The 17,800-nt window shown below is 35.6% G+C and overlaps 1 protein-coding gene across 8 annotated transcripts in view; it reads right to left on the reverse strand.

The window, feature by feature from the left end:
* SLC44A5 (solute carrier family 44 member 5) overlaps positions 1–17,800 on the reverse strand; it is a 385,583-nt gene that overhangs the window by 275,820 nt on the left and 91,963 nt on the right. The window lies entirely within an intron of this gene.

Here is a 17,800-nt window from a genome sequence, read left to right on the forward strand (position 1 = left end):
ATTCATTCCCTAAAATGGGGTGTTGCGATAAGAAAAACTAAAATATATGCCATTGGCTTTGTGGCCAGGAAGTGGATAACAAAGAATTAATATCAGAGGCTGGAAAGATAGAGGTCTGTGGTATACAGCAGCAAAACATTTGGTAAAACTACAAAAACCTAAAGATAGATCATGTGCCCACTGACCTTATGGCTCTTCCCAGCCAGAGATTACACTTCCCAGTCCCCCTTGCAATTAAGTAGGGTCATGTGGCCAGCTCTCACCATAATAGGAACAGAAGTGATCTTTGACATCACTATTTCCCTCTTTATATCCTTTCTATCAGCATAATCTTGGAAACCCTATGTTTAAGATGGAGGCTCCACCAAATGGAAGGCACCTAGGTGCCTGAGTCACTGCTTGGAAAACAGCCAACTCCACCAATTAGAAGTATGGGGTTTTAAAAAAATTTTATATGAAAGAAAAATAAACATCTATCACATTAGAAAGATAACACACTTTTAGACTTTTTATGACAGCAGATACCGTAACTGATAAAACAATCTGAAGCTCACATGTCAAAATGAACCAAATCATTTATGCCCATCAACACAATTATTGTTAAAGTCAAGAAAGTTACTTTGGTAAAAGAACCCTGAAAACATCAAATCAATAAGCATTTCCTTTCAAAGTCAGTATGTTAGGTACAAAGTTAAAAGAACAGGTAAGAGGTTCTGAGAACATAGTCTTGAATGCCAGCTCTACCATTTACTAATTGTAGAGCCTTGAATAAATAGATTTACCATCTTGAAGCCTTCTTGTTCACACATATAAATGAAGAGAATCTACCCTACTTTGTAGAGTTGTTACGACAATATAACATATACAACATGCTTAGGGCATTGAGTAAAGTGCTCAATGATTCTCTTTCCTCATCCAATACTAAGTTCAGGGTATTAAGTGAACCTTAGAAAATTAGTAGTTTGTATTGGAATATAAGGTAACTCTTGAGAAAATTTAATTTAGTAAAAGGCTCCAATCACTGGCCCTGGTGGACGTTAGAAAACACAATACAAGTACAGAATAATAGGGTGAAAGAGAGACAAAGAGCCAGCCTTTCTATCACATCTCAGTAAAAGTCCCTCGGGAAATTATTTCCTTCTTATCTCTTGATTTCTCTGACCCTCCTCAGTCACATTCTCTTTTGTCAAGCACTGAAAGCCTAAAAAGCAGTAACAAAATATATAATAAATCAGATATTTCTTTGTGAGCTTAGGTTTTGTTACCTAACCAGCACAGAACTAAACATACCTGCTCTTCCTCCTTTTTCAAGTTAATCTCACATTATTAGGTGAGTATTATCAGGATGAGCATTCTGATAGGCATAGCTAATAATAATAGCAATACTGTAATGTTTGCTAAGCATTCTATAAAGTCCAAAGAACATTCACATCCATTTTCTCATTATAATGAAAGAATCATAATCAAGTAATACCAAGGAGAAGTAAAACTTTGCAGCCATGAATTTCATGAATCAAGGAGAGATTACAGTGGTTTTGTTAGTCATCAGTAAGCTGCCACATCACTCCAAAAGACAGATGAAACAGTTTATACTCCAGGTTCTTTAACGGAGTATTCTTTTTGAAGATCTGTGCTTCTCTGATGAATTGTCATCTGAGTTAAAAGCTTTATGAATAGAGAAATGACAGATGTCAATGAATAATACTAAAGCCAAATGCTTCATAAAATAGCATTACACAGCAAAAACAAACAAACAAAAAACTTCTCTTCTGTTGTTCTTTTAAAAAACTTCTTTCTCTCTAGGCACACACGTGCTAAAAATGGATACAACAAGACCAAAACACACATACAAAGGTGATCATTCAGACACAAGGTGAATAAAATAACTGAAGTTCTTTGTGATGAGACAATGCATAAGATAGATTCAAGTCTTAAAAGCAAGTGTAAAAATCAATGCATGGTATACAGTGAAATGCCAACAATAGTTATTCACAAAAGCAACAGAGGAAAAGCAGCAATTTTATGCACCAATGGCCAAATTCCACACTACAAATTCACACACACACATGCACATGTGCAAATGCTCCTATGGAGCTTCCCTTAGTACAGAGCTTCTTTTAATTAAGTGCAAGCTCTGTGCCTACCATGTCTTGCTTGCCTGCAGAGGGAAGGAAAAATTTAGTTCAATAACACTAAACAACACTGATCAAAGGACAAAAAAATATTTTTTACTGTATATCTGACAGCATGTTTTTAGCCAGCAGCATTTTACTTTCTCATTGTCTCAGGGGATGTCTGAATTCACAAGAAAGTAGTCAATTACAGTGCCAACCACCCTGGACACGCTCAATTAATATTCATGCATGAAGAGGATAAGGATAAATTTCAAGATACATACTTTCTAAAATAGAAATTGGTTTGGCCTGTAAACTGACATGCAAAGAATTACTATCCTTTAGAAGCAGTTCAAATTGGGCTTTAGCATATTTTTTTAACAAGTCCAAGTGCTATGAACAGAAGAAGGCTGGCCCTAAAAACTCAAGAGGGGAGCTCTAGTCTATGCTCGGCCAGCAAATTGCTCTGTTCATCCTCAATCCACTCAACCTCTCCTGAGCCCTAAATTTTCTTATCTAGCTCATAATCTTCTTGCCTATCTCACTGGGATATGCTGAGAATTAAATGAGATTGAAGTTAGAAGTGTTATATGAACAAAAGATATCACTGACTCTATGTTTTATTCAAAATGACACTCACAGGAAGTGGTCCAAGATGGTAGCATAGGAAGACCCTGAACTCACCACCTCCCATGGGCACACCAACTCTACACCTACATCTAGAGCATTTCCTCCAGAAGAACTGGAGTTTGATTAACCACCTTCTGCACAACAATAAATACAGGAATCACACATAGAAGGATAGTAGAAACAGAGACAAGGTAATGATGGGAACACAAACTTGCCTGCTCTGGGGGGCAGCAAACAAAACAAAACAGCAGCTTAAAGGGCAACCAGCAAAAAATGAAGGAAATCCATTTAATCACCCTGGAGTCTGCCAAATGATGGGGAAAGTGCTGGAATTTTCTCCATGGTCAGAGGCACCAGTAAACCCATTGTTTATGTCCCATTCTACTTGGATAGCACAGATAGGAGCAGAGTCCTCAAGTTCTAGCTGGTCTGCTAGAGTCACCCCAGTGAACCCCAGGCCACAAGCCCACACCATCTCCAGCCATCCTAACAAGGCAATCCCAGCATGATGTACCCCAGGACCCTCCTGACCTGCACTGAACCCAATCATGCTGCCAAGGTCAACCAAGCGCAGTGTGCCCCAGGACCCATTGGCATATGCATGTGCTAGCTTCATCTGTCCCACTAGGGCAGCCCCAGTGAGGGACACCCCAAGACTCCCAACCCTGTACTCACTCTACCTCCAGCTGGCCAGCCAAAGCCATCAGGTACTTGCAGTCTACACAGGGCACATTCCTATACAAGGCCACTCCTTGAAGACAGCGAGAGGTAGCTGTTCTGCCTAATTCATAGACATAAACACAGAAACTCAAATAAAATGAGAAGACAGAAGAATATGTTCCAAATGAAAGAATAAGATAAAACTCCAGGAAAAAAAACCCCTAATGAAACAGAGATAAGTAATTTAACTGACAAATAGTTCAAAGTAGTGGTGATAAAGATGTTCACTGAACTTGGAAGAAGAATAAAGGAACACAGTGAGAACTTCAACAAAGAGACACAAAAATATAAATAACTAAGTAGTTATTTATAAATATAAATAATTAAGTAGTTATTTATAAATATAAATAAGTAGTTATTTATAAATATAAATAAGTAGTTATTTATAAGCATAAATAACTAAATATTTATAAATATAGTTAATATTTATAAATATAAATAACTAAATAACTATAAATAACTAAACAGAAGCCACAGAGCTAAAGGATATAATAACTAAGCTGAAAAATACACTATAAGGAATCAGTAGCAGATTAGATGATACAGAAAATATGCATCAGTGATCTCGTAGACAAAATTTTGAGAATTACCTAATCAGAATGGCAAAAAGAAAAAAAGAGTTTTAAAAAATAAGAATAGTTTAAGGGACCTCTGGAACAACATCAATCATAATAATATATGCCTTAGAGAGGTCCCAATGGGCAAAAAACTTAGTTGAAGAAATAATGGCTGAAACCTTTCTTAACCTGGGGTAGGGAACAGACATCCAGGTACAGGAAGCACAGAGAGTCCTAAACAAGTTGAACCCAAAAAGGTCCATTCAAAGACATATTATGATTAAATATAATTATAATTAAAATGGCAAAAGTTAAAAAGAAAATCTTTTTTTAATGTTTATTTATTTATTTATTTACTAAGAGACACAGAGAGAGACACACAGAGATAAAGAGAGAGAGAAATGAAGGGCAAAAAGAGAGGGAGAGACAGAGAGAATCACAAGCAGACTCCACCCTGTCAGCACAGAGCCCAACATGGGGCTTGAACTCGCAAACTGGGAGATCATGACCTCAGCCAAAATCAAGAGTTGAACCCTTAACTGAATGAACCACCCAGGTGCCCCTAAAGAGAAAATCTTAAAGGAAGAGGAAAAACAAATAGTCACATACAAAAGAAACCCCATAAGGCTATCAGCTAATTTTTCAGCAGAAACTCTGCAAGCCAGAAGTAAATGGCAAGACATATTTAAAGTTCTACGAGCGAAAAACTTGCAAACCAAGAATACTCTACCCAGCAAGGCTACCATTCAGAACTAAAAGAAAGAGAGCTTCCAAAGCAAGATAAAACTAAGGTTCAACACCACTAAGCCAGTCTTATAAGAAATATAAACAGGTTTTTTTTAAGTGGAAAAAAAAAACATAACTAGAAATAAGAAAAATACATGAAAGACAAAACCTCACTGGTGAAGGCAAATATATAGTAAAGGCAGTAATTCAGCCACTTAAAATGTTAGTGTGAAGGATAAAAGACAAAAATAAGAAAATCAACTATAACTAGAATAAGAAGTTAAGGGATACACACAGATAAACATGTAAAATCAGACATCAAAAGCATAAAACATGAGGGGGAGTGGTAAAAACATATTATTTTAGAATGCATTTAAACTTAACCAATAATCAGCTTAAAATAGACTGATTATAGGGGCAGCTGGCTGGCTCAGTCGGTTAAATGTCCGACTTAGGCTCAGGTAATGATCTCACAGTTTGTGGATTTGAGCCCCATGCCGGACTCTGTGCTGACAGCTCGAAGCCTGGAACCTGTTTCAGGTTCTGTGTGTGTGTCTTTCTGCCCATCCCCTGATTGCACTCTGTCTGTCTGTCTCTCTCTCTTTCAAAAACAAATAAACATTAAAAAAAATTTAAATAGGCTTATTATATATATGTATATATGTCAATATATACTAACCTAATAGTAATAACCACAAACCAAAAACTTACAATAGATACACAAAAAATAAAGAGAAAGGAACCCAAATATAACACTAAAGAAAACCATCGAACTGCAATGGAAGAGACTAAGAGAAGAAGGAACAGAACTACAAAACAATAGAAATCAATTAACAAAATGGCAATAAGTATATACCTATCAATAATCATTTTTAATGTAAATGGATTCAGGGTGCCTGATTGGCTCTGAGTGTTAAGTGTCTGACCCTTGACTTCAGCTCAGGTCATGATCTCACAGTTCTTGGGTTCCAGTCCTGCTTTGGGTTCTGTGCTAATGGTGCAGAGCCACCTTAGGATTTTCTTTCTCCCTATCACTCTGCCTGCACTCTCACTCTCTCACTCTCTCTCACTCTCTCTCACTCTCTCTCTCAAAATAAATAAATATTAAAAATTAAATAAATAAATAAATATGAATGGACTAAATGCTCCAATGGATAAAAAATAAAGAAGGTGCACCTTGGGGCATCTGGGTGGCTCTGTTGGTTGAGCATCTGACTTCAGCTCAGGTCATGATCTCACAGTTCGTGGTTTGAGCCCCACGTTGGGCGCTGTGTTGACAGCTCAGAGCCTGGAGCCTGCTTCGGATTCTGTGTCTCCCCCTCTCTCTCTCTGTCCCTCCCCCACTCGTGCTTTGTCTCCCTGTCTCTCAAGAAGGAATAAACTTTAAGACATTTTATTTTTTAATTTTTTTTTCAACGTTTTTATTTATTTTTGGGACAGAGAGAGACAGAGCATGAACGGGGGAGGGGCAGAGAGAGAGGGAGACACAGAATCGGAAACAGGCTCCAGGCTCCAAGCCACCAGCCCAGAGCCCGACGCGGGGCTCGAACTCACGGACCGCGAGATCGTGACCTGGCTGAAGTCGGACGCTTAACTGACTGCGCCACCCAGGCGCCCCAAGACATTTTTTAAAAAATAAGAAGGTGCACCTTATTGCACCTGGCTGGCTCAGTCAGTTAAGCGCCTGACTTCAGCCTAGGTCATGCTCTCATGGTTTGTGGGTTCGAGCCCCACGTTGTGTTCTGTGATGACAGCTCAGAGCCTGGAGTCTGCTTCAGATTCTGTGTCTTCCTCTCTCTCTCTTCCCCTCTCCCACTCATGATCTGTCTGTCTCTCAAAAATAAATAAATGTTAAAAGAAAAATAAAAAATAAAAATATAAATATAAATAAATAAATAAATAAATAAGGCCCATCTATATGCTTCTTATAAAAGCCACACTTCATATCTAAAGACAGAGACTAAAAGTAAAGAAAGAAAAAAATATTCCATGGAAGTGGAAGCAAAAAGAAAAGAAAACTGATGTAGCAATAATTATCAGACAAAACAAACTTTAAAGAACAGCCTGTAGCAAAAGACAAAGAGGTCAATCCAAGAAAAGGATATAACATTCTAAATATTTATGCACTCAACATGGAAGTACATATAGATGTATATATACATATATCAAACATGAACAGACATAAAGGGAGAAATTGACAGTAATATAAATGTAGGAGACTTTAATACCCAACTTGTATCAATGGACAGATCATCCAAACAGAAAATTAGTAAGGAAACATTGGCATTAAACAACACATTAGACTAGACAGACTTAATAGATATATACTAATCATTTCATCCCCAAACTACAAAATACATATTCTTTTCAAGTGTACATGAAACATTCTCCAGGATAGACCACATATTAGACCACAAAACAAGTCTCAACAAATCCAAGAAGATTGAAATTATATCAGACCTTTTTTCTGACCACAGCAGTATGTAACTAGATATCAGTTACAAAAACAAAACTGGAAAAAAAAAAACACAAACAAGTAGATACTAAACAACACATTACTAAAAAACCAATGGTCAATGAAAAAAAAAACAAAGAGGAAATAAAAAAAAAAACCTTGAAGCAAATGGAAATGGAAACACAACTTTCTGAAATCTATGGGATGCAGCAAAAGCAGTTTTAATAGAGAGGTTCATAGCAATAGAGGCTTACCTAAAGAAGCAAACAAATAAAAATTACCAAGCGAACAATTTAACTTTAAACCTAGAGGAATTAGAAAAAGAAAAACAAAGCCCAAAGTTAAAAGAAGGAAGGAAATACTAAAGACCAGAGTGGAAGTAAACAAAACAGAGACTAAAATAAACAAATAAATAAGAAAGAGCAATTAAACTAAAAGTTGGTTCTTTGCAAATATAAACAAAATTGATAAGCCTCTAGCTAGACTTATCAAGAAAAAGAAGGCCCAAATAAATAAAATCAGAAACGAAAGAGATGTTACAACTGATACCACAGAAATACAAAGGATTATAAGAGACTACTACAAACATTTAAACATCAACAAATTGGAAAACTTAGATATGGATAAATTCCTAGGAAAACACAGCTTTCAAGAGTGAATCACAAAGGAATAGAAAATCTGAATAGACAAATTAAAAACAGCAAAATTGAATCAGTAGCCCCCCTCCCCCAAAAAAGTCCAGACAATACAGCTTCACAGGTGAATCACACCAAACGTTTAAAAAAGAGTTAGCACTTAACCTTCTCAAATTATCTAGAAATTGAAGAGGGAGAAATGCTTCCAAAATCATTTTATAAGGTCAGCATTACCCTGACACCAAAACCAGACAAAGACAACACACACATGTGTACACACACACACACACACACACACACACACAGTGTGGGGAGGAGAGAGAAAGAGGGAGAGAGAAGGAAAGAGAGAGAGAGAGAGAGAAGGAAAGAAAGAAAAACAAAAATATAGTAAATATCCCTAAAAAACATGGATGCAAAAATCTTCAGCAAAATATTAGCAGACTGAATTCAACAATACATTAAAAGGATCATATACCACAATCAAGTGGAATTTATTTCAGGGATATGAAGACGGTTCAACATCCACAAATTGACGTGATATACCACATTACCAAAACGAATGATAAAAATTACATGATCATCTCAAAAATGAAAAAAAGCATTAACAAAATTCAACATCAATTTATGATAAATACCCTCAACAAAGTGTGTTTATATGGAACGTACCTCAAAATAATAAAGGTTATATATGACAAACCTATAGCTAACATCATACTAAATGGTGAAAAGTTGAAACCTTTTCTTCTAAAATCAGAAACAAAACGATGCCCACTCTTGCTACTTTTATTCAGTCTAGTATTAGAAGTCCTACCCACAGCAAGAAGAGAAAAAAAAAACTAAAAGCATCTAAATTGGAGGAAAGAAAGAAGTTAAATGGTCACTATTCACAAATGACATGATACTATATGTAGAAAACTTTAAAGACTCCACCAAAAAAAAAACTATTAGAACTAATAAATGAATTCAGTAAACTGTAGTTGGATAAAAAATTAACATAATCAGTTGCTTTTATACACTAATAGCAAGCTATCAGAAAGAGAAATTAAGAAAACAACTCCATTTACAACTGCAACAGAAAGAATAAAATACCTAGAAATAAATTTAACCAAGGAGGTGAAAGACCTGCACTCTGATAACAATAAAATACTGATGAAAGAAACTGTAGAAAATATAAATAAATGGAAAGATACTCCATGTTCATTGATTGGAAGAATTAGTATTGTTAAAATGTGCATACTATCCAAAGCAAGCTACAGATTCATTGCAAATCCTATAAAAAGTTCCATGGCATTTTCCACTAAACTGGAACAAAAAGTCCTGAAAATTTTATGGAACCAGAAAATATCCCCAAATAATCAAAGCAATCTCGAGAAAAAAGAACAAAGCTGAAGATAACATGCGTCATGATTTAAAACTATACTACAAAGCTACAGTAACCAAAACAGTATGGCACTGGCACAAAAACATGTTGACCAATAGAATAGAAAAGAAAACCAAGAAAAAAACTCACACATAACATGATCAATTAATCTATGATAAGAGAGGCAAGAATATACAGTGGATAAAACACAGTTTCTTTAATAAATTGTGTTAGGAACACTGGACAGGTACATGCAACAGAATGAAACTGGACTACTATCTTACAACATATACAAAAATAAATTCAAAACGGATTAAAGACTTGAATGTAAGACCTGATACCATAAAACTCTTAGAAGAAAACATAGATAGAAAGCTCTTTGACATTGGTCTTCACAACATTTTTTTAAACAGTCTTCTCAGACAAGGGCAACAAAAGCTAAAATAAACAAATGGGATTATATAAAACTAAAAGCTTTTGCACATGAAGGAAAAACCATCTACAAAATGAAGAAGCAACCTACTAAACAGGAGAAGATATTTTCAAATCATACATCTGATAAGGGATTAATATCCAAAATAGAGAAAGAACTTAATTTATTATCCAAAAATAATACTAATAATTTAATTCTAAAATGGGTAGAAGACTTGAATAGACATTTTTCCAAAAAGACATAGTGATAGCCATCAGACACATGAAAAGATGCTCAACATCACTAACCACCAGGGAAATGCAAATCAAACCCACAATGAGAAATCATCTCACACCTGTCAGAATGGCTATATCAAAAAGACAAGAAATAATAACCATTGGTGAGGATGTGGAGAAAAGGGAACCTTTATACACTATTGGTAGGAATATAAATTGGTGTAGCCCCTATGGAAAATAGTATGGAGTTTCCTCAAAAAAATTATAAATAGAACTATCATATGACTCAGCAATTTCACTTCTAGCTATTTATCCAAAGAAAATGAAAACACCAGTCCAAAAAGATATATACACTCCTATACTCATTGCAGCATTATTTACAGTAACCAAGATATGGAAGCAAACTAGTATCTACTGATAAATGAATGGATATTGAAGATGTGGAGTATATATACAATGGAATATTACTTAGCCATAAAAAGGAATGAACTCTTGCCATTTGTGACAACATGAATGGACCTAGAAGGTATAATACTAAGTGCAATAAGTCAGACAGAGGAACACAAATACTATATGATTTCACCTAAATGTGGAATCCAAAAAACAAAACAAAACAAAACAAAGCAAAAACAAACTCATAGATACAGTAAACAAATTGTTGGTTGCCAGAATGTTGAGGGTTTGGAGGGGGGGCAGGCAAAATAGGTAAGGGGGATCAAGAGATACAAACATCTAGTTATAAAATAAATAAGTCATGAAGATGCAATGTACAGCATAGGGAATATAGTCAATAACATTGTAATAACTGTAGGGTGAGGGGTGGTAACTAGATTTATCATGGGACCATTTCATAATATATAAAAATATTGAATCACTATTATGTACACCTGAAATTAATAAAATATTTTATGTCAAGTATATTTCAATAAATAAACATATATGTAAAAATTAAAAACAAAGTGACACAGCCACAGGAATAGTTACAAAAACATATAGGCATCACTGAGTAGTTTCACATGATCTCAACTCTTTCTTAACATCTCTCAAGTAATGTCAATTAATTCTTCTCCTTAGACATCCAGATGGCTAACAGACATATGAAAAGATGCTCAACATCACTCATCATCAGGGAAATACAAATAAAAACTATGATGAGATACCACCTCACACCTATCAGAATGCTGAAAATGAACAACACAAGAAAAAACAGATGTTGGCGAAGATGTGGTGAAAGGGAAGCCCTCTTGTACAGTTGGTGGGAATGCAAACTGATACAGCCACTCTGAAGAACAGTATGGGGGTTCCTTAAGAAACTAAAAATAGAACTACCCTACGATCCAGCAACTGTACTCCTAGGTATTTACCCAATGGATACAAAAGTACAGATTCGAAGATGTACATGCATCCCAATATTTAGAACAGAATTATCAACAATAGCCAATCTATGGAGAGAGCCCAAATGTCCATCAACTAATGAATGGATAAAGAAGATTTGGTATACATATATATTGTATATATTACTCAGCCATCAAAAAGAATGAAATCTTGCCATTTGCAATGACGGATGGAGCCAGAATGTATTATACTAAGCGAATTAACTCAATTAGAGAAAGACAAATATATTATTCACTCATATGTGGAATTCAAGAAACAAACAGATGAACATATGGGAAGTGGGAGGAAAAAGAGAAGAGAGGGAAACAAACCACAAGCATCTGACTCTTGATTTCGGCTCAGGTCATGATCTCATGGTTTGTGGGATCGAGCCCTGCATAAGGCTTTGCGCTGACAGCATGGAGTCTGCTTGGGATTCTCTCTCTCCTTCCCTCTCTGCCCCTCCCCCACTCACACTTTCTCTCTTTCTCAAAATAAATATACTTAAAAAACAAAAAAAGAGGGGCACCTGGGTGGCTCAGTAGATTAAGCGACAGACTCTTGGTTTCAGCTCAGGTCATGATCTCATGGTTCGTGGGTCCAAGGCCTGCATCAGGCTCCAAAGCTGCAAGCATGGAGCCTGCTTGGGAATCTCTCTCTCTCTCCCTCTCTTTCTGCCCCTCCCCCATTCACACTGTCTGTCTGTCTCTCTCTCTGTCTCAAAATAAATAAACTTAAAAAAAAAACATTTCTTAAAAAAGAAAGAGAAACTGTGTCTATATAAACAGTCATAGAACTATTCCAATAATAATGTTCATCCAGTTTAATCCTCCATTGGCCATGGCATAGCAATACTCTGAGTCACCAAAGTAAGAGCTTGAAAAGGTCTCTAATGTGTCCACATCAGTAGGCTGGATATGCAAAATCTGAGAGGATGTACAATACTTTGAAAAGAGAAAGAGGTTTTTTTCAAAATCCCAAATTTTGTGTCACAGACTATTACATATTTTTCCCTATACACTGAGGGGGAAATTTTTATTCCAACCCTTTTCATTTTTATGAGCTTAAGTTGGCAAAGTGACTTCATATATGTGTGTATGTATGATAAAGTTCTCTTAAGATAAATATAATTAATATACAAAATTCCCATTTCCTGCAAGGTTTATATTATTCTACAAATGAGTAATTCTCACTTTTATAATTTTCATCTTGGGCTATAAAAAATAAATAAGTAATAACTGGTGTTAGAAGTTAAAATAATAGGGGCACCTGGGTGGCTCAGTTGGTTAAACGTCTGACTTCAGCTCAAGTCATGATCAAATTCACAGTTTGTGGGTTTGAGCCCCACATCGGGCTCTGTGCTGAGCACTCAGAGCCTGGAGCCTGCTTCATCTCCCTCTCTCTCTGCCCCTCCCCTGGTCATTCATTCTCTACCCACCCAGCCCCCCCCGCCCACTCTCTCAAAAATAAATAACCATTAAAAAAATTTTTTTAAAGAAGTTAAAGTAATATTTACCTTTAGGGGAAGTGGTAGTGATTGGGAGGGAACATTGGAGGGATTATAAGGGGGCTGAAAATGCATATTTCTTGATGTTAGTGGTGGTTACAGGAATGTAAGAATCAATATGTTTGCCCAGAAATTTACAGCTTTGACCAAGAAGGCTTTACATGGGAAATGAAAGTGGTAAGGTTAAAACGCTCAGTTAAAACTATAAAAATAGAAGGGTTACTTTGGAGGACATGAATGATATTGGAAGAAGACTCACCATGAAGGAAATATTCAATAATTTGCATGAGAAATCCATTTGTAAAGAAGAGGCAGGAATGAGTTATGATCTGAGATGTCTATACTCCAAAGCACAATGGGTAATAAATTTAAGATACTAACACAAGGAAATAAATGCAACTTTATTTATAGAATCAGTAAATATTATTTACTGAATGCTGATCACATATTAAGCCCTGGATTACAGAGATGAAATACAATGCATGTAAACCTCAGTGGCTGAGACCTACAGTCTAGTGGATGAGGCAGATTAGGGAACTAACAACTATAGTATTTTAAATACTAGTAGAGATGCATATGAAGAGATGAGGGACATCTAAATCAAACCAGAGGGTTAGGGAAAGCTTACTAAAGTAGGCGGTCCTTAAATAAGAGTCTCGAAGAACAGAAAGAGCAAGGACAGTCTAGACAAAGGAAATAATATATTTCCCAGACCTGACAGGATAAACTCACATCTAGATTTCAGAGATGGCAATGCATATTTCAGGGAAAAGAAACCTGGATTGGAGAAAAAGCAGTGCTACGAGTAGAAAACTTGTAAGAGGACTAAAGGAGAAAGAAAGAGACCCGAGACTACTCAGGGGATTTCACTATTTGGAGGCTATGAATGTCACACTCCTAAACAGATGTTTTAAAGGCAAAAAGAGAATGAAAACTTAGATTTACTGAATATCTACTATGTTGTTACTAGACATTGTGTTAAACACATTCACATATACCATCTCAAGATATGGCAATTATGGAGGGCTTCAAAAAGCTATGCATCTCACAGAAATCTATTTGCTAAAAGCATTGTATCTAATAAATTCTTGGTGTGCCTTGATAAGAATCCCTGTTTGAAGTGTTAAAAGGAAGAATAACGATATTGCACTCTGAACTCAGTTTTGATCAACAAAGATCAGAAAATTAGTTAATGAAACAGAAGTGGTATTAACATTGGGGAAAATCCAAAATGTTATCTTAAATCTGTTATAGTCAGGGAAAGGACTGCTAAATATAGTCAGACTTGCATTCTAAATATAGTCAGACTTGTTACTGGACAGTACTTTCTAAACCTTTCAAGTACGGGGACTTCTTTTATAACACAAATCATGTTTTACAGACCTTTACATGGTAGTTACATCAATTAGTTAAAAATACTTTTTAATTTAAAAAAATAGACTTTACACATATGTGTGTTGAGGGGTGATTGAACAAGCATTACTATCATAAAAGCAAATATGATTTTTAGAATTTGCTTGGATGCACCTGGGTGCATTATTCATTTATAAAATAATTCAGTTGGTTAAGTGTCCGACTCCAGCTCAGGTCATGATCTCACGGTTTGTGTGTTTGAGCCCCTCGTCTGGCTGGGTGCTGTCTCTTAGGCTCTGTGCTGACAGCTCAGAGTCTGGAACCTGCCTCAGATTCTGTGTGTACCTCTCTGCCCCTCCCCCGCTCGCACTCTGTCCCTGTCTCTCAAAAATACCTAAACATTAAAAATTTTTCAAAAAAAATAGAATTTGCTTGAACATTTGTTCCCAAGAAAGTAATTAGAAATGCAAAATAACATAAATACTAAGTACAGCAGAGTGCTTTTCATTTGAACAAACATTACCTATCTATAAAATCCATTTTAATATATTCTGAGTACAATCTCACCAGCACTGTTTTTATCAGGTATTAACAAAGTGCAAAGTATTGTGAGTAATATGCACATTTATGAAACCTACTCTTGTAGAATGACATACAAGGTTGGATGCCTGCTCCTGCCAGCAGGAAGTGAACAATTTCTCACTTTGGAGAAGTGCATTATATCTTTGAGGCTAACCTGGGGTCATTTAGTAAATTGTCTTTTCCAAGCACTAAATAGCTACCAGCTTCAAATAGTTAATGAACCCCATAAAAAGCAAGTGATTTAGTTCTTTCTCCCTGGTAGGGTCAAGCCAGTCTATTCATTAATCCTCTCCCCATTCAAGTGAGTCAGGGAAGGCACACATATTATACTCCCAATTACATGACTGGGACATTTAAGTCCAGAAGTGCTTACTGACTGGCACAAGGCCACAGAGAAGTTATGTGCAGAGCTGTGACAGGAATTCATAAGCCTCTGGGTCCAGGGCTAAGTCCACAGAGCAATCTTGTAGAGGTGCTATGGCTTGGCCTCGATAAATCTGAAAATGTCCTCATGTAAATAAGCCCAGTTCAAGTTAAAAATAAAATCCTTAAGATATGGATTTCTCTCTGAAAATGTAATCCTACTTAAAGGAATTATTTTATAAATGAATAATGAAACATTGACTCACAATTTATTTACAACAAGAAGATTTTTACATCTAAGATGACTGAATGCAGTTCATAAATAGTACTAAAACCAGAAATTGCTTTCTTATGACATTAAAAGAACTGGATTTACTTTGAAGCCTGGGCCCCAAAGATGGCAATCTGCATCACATAATTAATGAAAGTTCAGGTAGAATGACTGACAATTCCTTCATCTCTGCAGATTACTGGGTTGAGTTGTTGAGCAATCCTGAACCCAATTTTTGGTTAGTGACTCAAACTGATTTAGATAAACATATTAACAGCTGCAACTTATCCAACAATCATACAATGATGATTTGGTGCCATATACTATAAGGTGTTCAGGTATGTGAGCACAACAAGTTGACACCCTCATGAAGCTTATGACCTAATGAGAGAGACAATCAAACATGCACAAAAGTGGATATTACAAAAGGCGATATGTGCTATGAAGAAGAAGTCTGGTGAGCATTCGGTTGTATAATGGGGGGGTAGTGCATAATCACCCATTGTAATGGGGTATGAGTGAAAGATTAAGCTGTTGGGTATGATTCTTCTGAGAAAGTATGAGTAAAGTTAACCAGACAAAGAGGGGCAAGGAAGGAAATGGACAGCCATATGATCATATTCCATATTCAGGTTTCCCTTCTATATTTTATGCCAGTTAAATTTCACTTTCTGTTACTGGAAAATAGTAAATTTTTTCTATTAAAAAGTATTTGCCTATCCTATTTTTATTGCTAATTTACTTGGGGTGATTACAGTATTCAGAGCTCTTTGTCCACTCTCTTACTTAATTCTATTTGATCCTTATACCAACTCCATCAATTAGGTAGGATAATACTGTTAGGTTCATTTCACATATGAGAACCTTGAACCCAAGATAGAAGGATTTATTCAATGTCACATTGTCAGTCATCAGTGAAGCCAGAATTGGAATCTAGATCTGACATCAGGTCCAATGCTATTAAAGGGAGACTCAGATCTGGACCACACAAATAACATTAAACAGAAGAAAGAAGTTCTAGGGTGACTTGTATACATGACCATCATTTATAATTTTGGTGCAAATCTCATCTTACAGCTTGAATTAGATGAATTGGCATAACATATTTTCCAAATATGCTTGCCAGTATATATGACTTTAATAGAGGAATCGTGTTTATCAGAATCCAATCATTTGGCTTCTCAAATTCAGATATTTGTTAAATATTTTATTCATAGAACTCATAATCTAAGGATGCTGTAAAGTGCATCTTTGTCCTTAATTTTATCCATTTTTACTAGATAATGGATGACATAAACCACATAATTCATTCAACCACATAAACCACATAATTTATGACATAAACCACATAATTTACTAGATAATGGATAACATAAACCACATAAAACTTAAAATATGCTGAGTTGATAGAAATATAACAGAGTGCTATTAGTAAATTTAAAACTCATCTTAAATGGCATATACAAACAAAAATATGTTTCATTGTATACATCTAAAACAATTTTAGTTAGATTTAAATTTCTAGTTAAAGATTGCCAACCAATCCCTTGAAAATGAATGCATTCAACAATGCTGATCAATACATAGCTGGAAATACAAGAGGAGTTTCAATCTGAAGGGAAAATTATTCTTTTCCTATTACCTCTTCTCTTTATTGCATGATGAGAATGTTTAATTTTACTCTTTTTTATTTTTTTAATCCTTTTGTTTTGTTTCAAGTTTCATTTAAATTCTATTTAGTTAACATATAGTGCAATATTGTTTTCATTGGATCATCACTTACATATAATACCCAGGGCTCATCACAAGTACCCTCCTTAATACCCATCACCACGTAACCCATTCCCACACCCACCTCCCTTATACACCAACCCTCAGTTTGTTCTCTATAGTTAAGAATCTCTTATGGTTTGCCTCCTTTTCTTTTTTTTTTTTTTCCTTTCCCCTATGTTCATCTGTTTTCTTTCTTAAATTCCACATATGAGTGAAGTCATATGGTATTTGCCTTTCTTTGACTTATTTTGTTTAGCATAATACTCTCTGGCTTCATCCATGTTGCTGCAAATGAATCTTACTCTAATTTTTAAATCAATAATATGTAAAGGACTGCTAATCTATCATTTTCTATTAAAACGACACCTTGTTACTATTAATATGAAAAAAAATCTAACCTACTTGGCTCTTGTTTACAGTCTCTTTTGTTACATTTACTAGAACCAAATATCAGTAGCTAAAACTTGATAATAGCTCTATACTTGAATCTAACCTCTGAGCCCTTCAGAGCTGATCCACATTCTTCTACACTGGCCTTTCAGCCAACATTTGTCTGTCACACCAAGATCCTGAGGGTGACAACAACTATAAAAATGTGTTACATTTCCAGGTGAGTCAATGCAGCTGTCCTGTGAATTATCAGATACTCTACATGTGCTAAAGGAAATGCTGACATAGTGTCTAAATGAAAAATGAAACATAGACAGGGAATGAATGAGCTTCTTTTCTTTT

The sequence above is a fragment of the Puma concolor genome, chromosome C1 (genome assembly GCF_028749965.1).
Source record: "Puma concolor isolate L17-30 chromosome C1, mPumCon1.1.hap2, whole genome shotgun sequence".
Classification (NCBI taxonomy): domain Eukaryota; kingdom Metazoa; phylum Chordata; class Mammalia; order Carnivora; family Felidae; genus Puma; species Puma concolor.